This window comes from Bombyx mori, chromosome 7 (genome assembly GCF_030269925.1).
Source record: "Bombyx mori chromosome 7, ASM3026992v2".
In the NCBI taxonomy this organism is placed as follows: Eukaryota; Metazoa; Arthropoda; class Insecta; order Lepidoptera; family Bombycidae; genus Bombyx; species Bombyx mori.
Genome location: NC_085113.1, coordinates 10,018,346 through 10,027,223, shown reverse-complemented (window position 1 = coordinate 10,027,223; position 8,878 = coordinate 10,018,346). Strand labels below are relative to the sequence as shown.

Below are 8,878 nucleotides of genomic sequence, written 5' to 3'. Positions count from 1 at the left end.
GAATCAATTCGGAAATACATGAAGTCAGCGTCGGAACGATACTTCGATAAGGCTATGCGTCATGATAATCGCCTTATCGTTGCCGCCGCTGACTACTCCCCGAATCCTGATCATGCAGGAGCCAGTCACCGTCGACGCCCTAGACACGTCCTTACGGATCCATCAGATCCAATAACCTTTGCATTAGATGCCTTCAGCTCTAATACTAGGGGCAGGCTTAGGGACCCCGGTAACCGTACTCGTCGAACTCGACAAAGAGGTCGACGTGCAACCTAACCCATGCATCAGCCCGCTGAGTTTCTCGCCGGATCTTCTCAGCGGGTCGCGATTCCGATCCGGTAGTAGATTCATTCGCGAAACAATTGCTCTTGAGTTGTTAGGTCTCCTTCGGAGGCGCTCGGGCAGTTGTTAGCAAATCCCACCCCTCTTGGCTGAGCCTTTGCTCGCCCACCTGTCCTGGTGAAACTGGAAAGGCCTTCGGGCCACTAGTAAACATTCAATCATAAAAAAAAAAAAAACAATTATTATTTCTAGAAGGGAAGCTCATTTCGTGTAATACGCTGGGAAATATTTTAATTTTTATTGAAATAAACAAGATATGCAAATCAAGTTATTTCGTTAAAATGTAAAGCTAAGAAGGACTCAATACCGCGAATGTATTTTTCCTCTGAGTACTTTTTTTAAATTAGAAATCTTAGGTGAATTCGAAAAATATCATGGCAAACTCTACGCAATGCACACTTCTCTACCTACAGCTGCCACCCGAGCTAGTGACAGCCGAGCACCGCTTACTCGGCATTACTCGGATGATGTCCCGGACATCAGCGTCGGGGAGATTCGGATAGCCCTGGAACAGCTCAAAAATGGTAGAGAGCCTGATGAAGATGGAATTACTATGGAGCTGCTGAAATCCGGAGGAATTCCTATCCTGAAGGAATTACAGAGCCTGTACAATTTCGTCATACACAACGGGACTACACCATTGGCGTGGACAAGAGGTCAGGTCGTGTTGTTCTACAAGAAAGGTGATAAAACTTTGTTGAAGAACTATAAACCGATATATCTTTTGAGCCACGTCTACAAGGTATTTTCTAGGGTCATTACTGATCGTCTCGCCCGAAGGCTTGATGAATGCCAGCCACAGGGGCAGGCTGAGTTTCGAAAGGGTTACAATACCGTAGACCACATTCACACTCTCAGACAGATTATACAAAAGTCTACAGAATATAATCTGCCACTGTGCGTGGCTTTCGTGGACTACGAGAAAGCTTTTGACTCTATCGAAACCTGGTCAGTTCTGGAATCCTTACAGCGATGCCAGATAGACTATCGCTATATCGAGGTGTTGTAAAGTCTATACGAAGCTGCGACGATGATCGTACAAATCCAGGATTGCCAATCTAGACCTATCAAGCTGCAGCGGGGTGTCCGACAGGGAGATGTTATATCTCCGAAGCTGTTCACCGCTGCACTTGAAGATGTCTTCAATACGCTGAACTGGAAAACACGCGAAATCAACGTCAATAGAGAGTACATCTCGCACCTTTGATTTGCCGATGGCATAGTCATAATGTTGGAATCGCTGAAGGACCTCAGTGGTATGTTCAACGATCTCAAAGCTTCTTCCTGATGCGTGTCACTGCGGATGAAGCTTGACAAGACGAAAGTCAATGATCAAATCGTCCAGGGCCAAGTTACCATCTCGAATGCAGCCATCGAAGAGGTAAAATACTTTATCTGCCTTAATCAGGCTATCCAGCTTGGCTGGGGTAGCTTCAACACAGAGATTAAGAGACGCAAACGACTGGGTTGGTCAATATTTGGGAAATTCCGTGCAATCCTCACCTCGCAAATTACTCAATGCCTGAAGACAAAAGTCTTTAATCAGTCCGTTCTCCCCGCGATGACCTACGGCGCGGAAACCTGGACGGCGGGGCTGGTCCATAAGTTAAGAGTCGCACAGCGGGCGATGGAGAGAGCTATGCTCGGTATTTCTTTAAGGAACAAAATCCGGAACGAGGTAATTCGACGGAAAACCAAAGTCGACGACATCGCTCTCAAAGTTAAAGGCTCTCAGGCTAAAGTGGCAATGGGCCAGTCACATCTTTCGAGCCAGCGACGCCAGGTGGGGGAGGAAAGTTCTCAAATGGAGGCCATGGATGGGTTCCAAGAGCGTGGGACGTCCTCCAACCAGGTGGACCGACGACTTAGTGCGCACGGCGCGAAGTCGTTGGATGCGGAAGGCGGAGGACCGCATTCTGTGGAAGGCATTGGGGAAGGCCTATGTCCAGCAGTGGGCAGATAAAGGCTGATGATGATGATGATGACTTTTTAAAGTACATTCAGAGATCACATTCAAACGTTTTTTTTATTTAGATATTCCTTTGTACAAACTTAAGTAAATCACAAATCAATAGTCTATAATATTACGTGTTGTTTATTTTGTGATTGACAGCGTCTTAAGGTTTGACCTAAATGGAATTCGTCTAGCGTCTTCTTAGACGTAAGTAAGGTCGCATCGTTTCCGTTCAAAGAATGAGATAAATTTCATTCTTAGCCGTTAGCTTTCTAGGCTACACCAAATTGGAAGAGGCCATCAAGAAAATTGGATAGCCAGACAGTCTCATGATCCTTCGTGTTATCATTTTTATCATTTAATATATAAACATTCGTCCTTTGTTTTTGATGATGTGTTTGTTTGAAAAAATCCCCTCTCAGAATATTTGTGCTAAAATTATAAATTTGAATTTACGTAAGAAACGCCAAACGGATTTGGATGAAATATCGCTTGGTTATATTAACTCATTGGATGGTTATTGTCGTAGTCAATGACAAGGTCGAAGCAACGACGATTAAATCTGCATTAATAAATATGTCAGTGTGTCAGCCGATTCTTGGTTTCACGTATCAACAGATCTAGAATTGAGGCCGTCAGAGCAAAAGTTGCCTAACCCACAATTTTTCATAATCATGCTTTTATCTATATTGCAATTTATATAAAAATAATACATTTTGATGCAAAACCGGCTTATCCATAGTTTTACCCATAGATAACAGATGGCTTTGTAAATATTATTATTAGTTTTTTTGCCTACTCAAATTCAAATGCATGAAAACTTAAACCTCATTGCTCCATAATAACTATGGTAAGCTTAGGCTACTTTTGCGCTGACGGCCTCAATTATCTGGTAGTATATCGACTGGAGAACCGCAAATCCAATGTATTTATTTGTTTCTGAATTACAGATTTAACGCTAGTCAAAGAGCAAGTCTCGTCCGCTCGTGGAGAATTTAAGTAAATTGACGTTCCACGTTCAAAGACTCACAACCAATCTAGGACCCTGCGCTTACTATTGTGAGCACCAGCAGCCATGGTTATAGTGCTAGAGAGACGATCCTTAGCACAACAGCTAGAACCGTTAACCACTCCGCCGACGAGGCCATAAATGATTGACTAGCTGTTAACTGATTTTCCAATAGATTGAAAATATAAGTCATCATCATCATAGTAGGTTACACTTGGCAGAGCTATCGTGGTCATTTGGAATCACTTAGCCTTGACAGTTATTCTCCATAATTCTACAATTAGCTAAATTTTTAGTTATAATTAGCTATAACTATAATTAGCTAGATAAAATGAAAGCCCTATTAAGAAAACGCTTTTAATTGATTCGGAATAGGGTAATGACCTACAAAAAGCCACATCGATAAAAACAAATACCCCTGAAAAAAGAAGAGATACACAACAATATTCAAAACAATGAATGAACAATATTCAAAAATCGAGCTAAAAAAATTTAACCACAGAATATTGTAGTTGTCAAGGCATCATACTGAAGAAAAAAAAACACATCGCGACCATTATAATGTGAAGGAAAAAACGCCTGACTTACAAGGCGGAACGCATAGCAAATTATTCACAAGTGAAATTATACCACGGCTTGGAGAAGTTTCGTTGTACGTACAGAATACAAAATGGAATTGAGACTCTCGTGTTCTTGAGGCTGAAGACCGGTCGTTTTGATCTTCTATTTTATTATAGATCGCATTAGACAACAATGTATTTTAGTAAACTATTTGGTCGATTTAATGAAACTAGAGGTCCCGCAGTAGTCGAAATTCGACTATAATTAATTGAAATTGTAAGTTTGTACACTATTATTATATGATTGTATTTTATACTTCTATAATCACAAATTTCGCCAATGCTACACTATAAAAAAATATTAATAAAGACAAACAATATTTAATCTATTCTCAATTTGGCCACAGACGTCAAGAACAAAAGTTTGACAATAAATTTTAATAGTATGCATTGGTGTGTGCGTCAAATACATGGTATGTAGTTTGTGTAATGTTTTCTTTATTGATTTAATGTATCTTTTATGCATTATTTATAAAAATATTAGCATTGTGCACTTCTTCTCTATATTCTCTATAAGTGTGGAAAATTTCATACTCCTCCGTCCGCGCAATTTTCGGAAAAAGGGATACAAAGTTTTTGCTTCACGTATTATAATATAGATCAGGAGATTTTAAGTAGGTACATTTTGATCGAAATCTTTACTTGATAATACTGAAATCATGTCCTCAGACTGCATGATTGTCAGCCAAGCGGATCAAAATCAAAGCGCGATTTAACTTAAAGCTTCTGACGGTACCCCTCGTGATATGGATAGTACTTCTCGGAAGTCGAGAAGCCGTTGCCTCATCATCATCGTTAGCGCAGTCGTCCACCGCTGGACATAGGCCTCTCCCAATCTACAGCACTGAGCCGGGTCTTCGGCTCTCCTCATTAATTTCTTGTCGGCCACCGTTCGGAGGTCATCGCACCACCTAGCCAGAGGGCGTCCCACGTTACGTTTTCCGTTACGCGATCTCCACTCGAGGACCTGTCTGCTCCAGCGATCTTTTTTTATTGCTTATATGGGTGGATAAGCTCACAGCCCACCTGATGATAATGGTTACTGGAGCCCATAGACATCTATAACGTAAATGCGCCACCCACCTTGAGATATAAGTTCTAAGGTCTCAGTATAGTTACAACGGCTGCCCCAGCCTTTAAACCGATACACATTACTGCTTCCCGGCAGAAAGAGGCAGGTTGATGGCACCTAGCCGCGTGGACTCACCTCCTGGAGGTCCTACCACCAGTAATTACGCAAATTATAATTTTGCGGGTTTCATTTTTATTACACGACGTTATTCCTTCACCGCGGAAGTCAATCGTGAACATTTGTTGAATACGTATTTCATTCGAAAAATTGGAGAAAATCTCCGTAAAACTAGCTATAATTAAAATGGTATTTACAACACGAAAGAACCTCAGATTATTGCACGGTCAAACAATAAACTATATTAAGGAAACAAAACACAACAACCAACAAAATTGGGCATAAATTACGTATATTAAAACAAACACGATGTAATATATTTTTTTACTGTGTATTCCTTGACAGAGCTCACGCGCCCATACATCATCGCTCGCGTCGACTGCTGAAAATGTAATTCCACCAAGCATCAGCCCTGTGCGTGAATATTTCAGAATTCCCCCTAACAAAGTCGGGCTGAAGATAATTTAATATTTCTTCACGTTAATGTTGATTTACTGGGATTTTTCTTTTCCTTCTGTTTACTGATAAGTCATCCTGTAGGACGTTTCCGAAGCTTACCTGAAATGTGGTACCGATTCGTCCCATTATCCTGCTTTTTTTTTAACCTAATCCGTTTGGGTGTTATCGAAGAATGGTCATTATTTCGCCGCGATTAGAATTAACTTAAAATTTTCAAGTCTTGTATACAATAATGGTAGTGCTACATTTTATTTTGTACCATGAATCCCACGTATATGTACCGGTAAAAACCAAGACACCCTGAAAATGAATACCAAATATCGTGTAATAGCATCGACTTCGGTTAACAGCTAGTGCGTAGTAATGATCGGAAGCCTCTCCAATACGCCGAGTGTAACTAATTTAGGGTCATCGTTCTAAATTGCATTTATTACAGTTCAAAGTATTAATTACTACAAAAACTGGTTATTTCTTACTGGGCACGGACAAGTCATACATTGCTGTGAAAATAAACCGCATTAAAAATGTTTGGCTATAAAATAAAACAACTTTAAAAAAATATGGTAATCATCACTGAGACTTTATGTGTGAGCCAATTACTGGAGATAGAGCGTCTTTTGAGTCAGCATGGGTAGATCCTGCCTATTTCTGTCACGAAGCAGTAATACGTTGAGGTTTCAAGAATAAGGCTATTGTTGTACAGAATATTAACAACTCATGTCTCAAAATGGGTGGCGGCATTTACGTATATGATGTCTATGGGCCAAGGTAACCGCCTAATACGGATTCTTAAATTTTAATTAGCACATTATATTTGTTTCGTTTAGTCAACCCATTGATTTTCTTTTACGTTAGGCTAGATGTTTGTCCTTGTTTCCGCTTGCGTCTTTTTACACCCTGTAATATAAAAAAAAAACACAACATGAATTTGTCGAATGTAACATTGGAGTCTTCATTGTCATTCTTGCGACACGTTGCAGATATTCCATACGACTTTTTATATTTATTTGGGCCCGTCGCAAAATGTTGCGTCAAACACGAAATCGTGATTGTTGCGTTATGTTGCTCTACACTTTCGTGTGCTTCGTGACTTTAATCCTAAAAAAGATCAAACATCCCAAATTCTTTTATGAATGCTCCCGGCAGCTATTTCATTCAAATTCAGCCGCATTGAGATAAGTTCCTAATGAGATAAATTCTCTTTAAAAAAAAATAGCTCTTTAGAGCTAAGGCTCAAAATTGTGTAAGTTTCCTGTAAATTCCTGAAATATTACAGAAATATCGATTGCTTTGTCCATCGTTGTGGTTCCTTCTAATCATCATCATCCTAATCTCCTCATATAGGCGTCGTAAATCGCATGAATGAATTGTCATGACAATGGTTAGTTAGCCTATTTTAAATATTCTGCCTTGTAAGTACCATTATCTATTCTGATACAAAGGTCGACACACAATTAAAAATTTTACCTCATGTATCAATCAAATTTATTGATGCGGATGTCAGCTTCACATTTTGATGTCAACGGATTTCAGTAATCACTTTGTCACTAGGCATGCTCATTACACCGTACATAAAAATAAAATAAAAACACTAAGTCCAAAGAAACGATGGCCACACTAACCTCTTGACCAAGCACCGAGCTTGAATTTCACATGAGTTGTAAAGTTAGGCGGTCGGAAGCACTTTGCGGTAAAGTGCCTGAAGATAACACCTTATTCTCGAAACTACACACGGACGGGGTCATAAATTACGTGGTCGATGCTGTAATGTTTTGAAGTGGACCAAAAACATCACAGTTCTCTGTTAGTTTAAAAATATTCTTAAAACGTTATCGGCCTTATTTATGTAGAAAACGATAGGTGTGATACTGATTAGTTCAACGCGGGTTATGATATCTGTATTCTTCACATAGCACAGTTCTCGAACTGCTAAAGCTTCACTCCCGGTTTGAGCCCCGTGAGCTCACCTACACGTAATAAAAAATTGTCAAATAAATATATTTTCAATTCAAAATTATTACAAATTATATTGTCAATTTACATTTTTGAAATATTAATCAATATTTTTTTTTTTTTTTTTTAAATCGGAAGTTATTGAGATTTTTACTGTAATTTTTACATTGTTTAATGTTAAATTTTCACGCGTTCAGCTTGGTTCACGGACATAAATAATGGTGAGATAAAATTGATTCAAGTTATCACTTATATAACCTCGACCTAGAAGATACAAATTGTTGATCATCATGGGCCAAAGGGGACTTAATAAAAACGTTATCACAGAAACAGTGTCTGTGTGCGCTCTTTTTTTTTCCTATCTAAGCTGATAGCCTTGAGAGGCTATTTTAACGTAACCTTAACTAGTAGGTGAGCTCGCGGTGCGCAAACCTGACGACGTTGCTAACACGAACCCTAGCAAGAGCCGTGCTTCGCAGAATCTATCATCGGATCGGAAACGCGACCCACTGAGAACATTCGGCGAGAAACTCAGTGGGCTGTGTCTGAGGATTAATTTACTCGTCGAACCTGTCGCTTGCGACGAAGGGCTCGACGAGTAAATTAATGATGACCGGTGCTTGAGGTACCTAAAAGCACCGTTAGTGAATCGGGAGGATCCGAAATGAAGTGTTTTGGGCGACGTCGACTGCTTTCCAATCTGTCCGCAGGATCGGGAATGACTAACCAATTGTGCGCTCAATTCATACGACTGTTATTGATTATTTTACTTCCTGATGGTACTGACCGGCGCTAGGGCGTCTTTTGAGTCTGTACTAGACACCACCAGTATACCTATTTCTACAGTTGCTGTACTGTAAAATTGAAACTTAGAACTCATGTCTCATGGTGGGTGGCTTACGTTGTTTTCGTCTAGGGGCTTCGATAACCACTTAAAAACAGATGGGCCGTGAGCTCGCGCATCTAAACAATAAAAATAATAATTAATTGATACATCTCGGCCTTAAGCTATTTAAAACTATTTAATTATTACTTCTTACTGTTTATCATCAGGACGACCTTCATTTCTTTTTCTTCATAAATAAAATTACCAGTGAAATCGTGCGGGTAATCAAAAAAGTTTTCCATTTCCAAATTTTGATTTACCGTTGCATTATACGAATCATCATCATAATCATGATTATACGAATTAACCACACTAGCTATGCTTTATAAGGTAACCATTATTCAAATATTATTCAAAGTTTGATGACACGTGTTGGTACTGCGGCGACCATGTTGCAATCTCTTTGACAAACTACACGAGTTTTTTTTTGCTTAAATGGGTGGACTAGCTTACAGCTCACCTGGCG

At 39.7% G+C, this 8,878-nt stretch overlaps 1 pseudogene; it reads left to right on the top strand.

Moving 5' to 3' along the window:
• The first annotated feature begins 733 nt into the window (after positions 1–733).
• LOC105842359 (uncharacterized) lies at positions 734–2,951 on the top strand (annotated as a pseudogene).
• Positions 2,952–8,878: the final 5,927 nt, after the last annotated feature.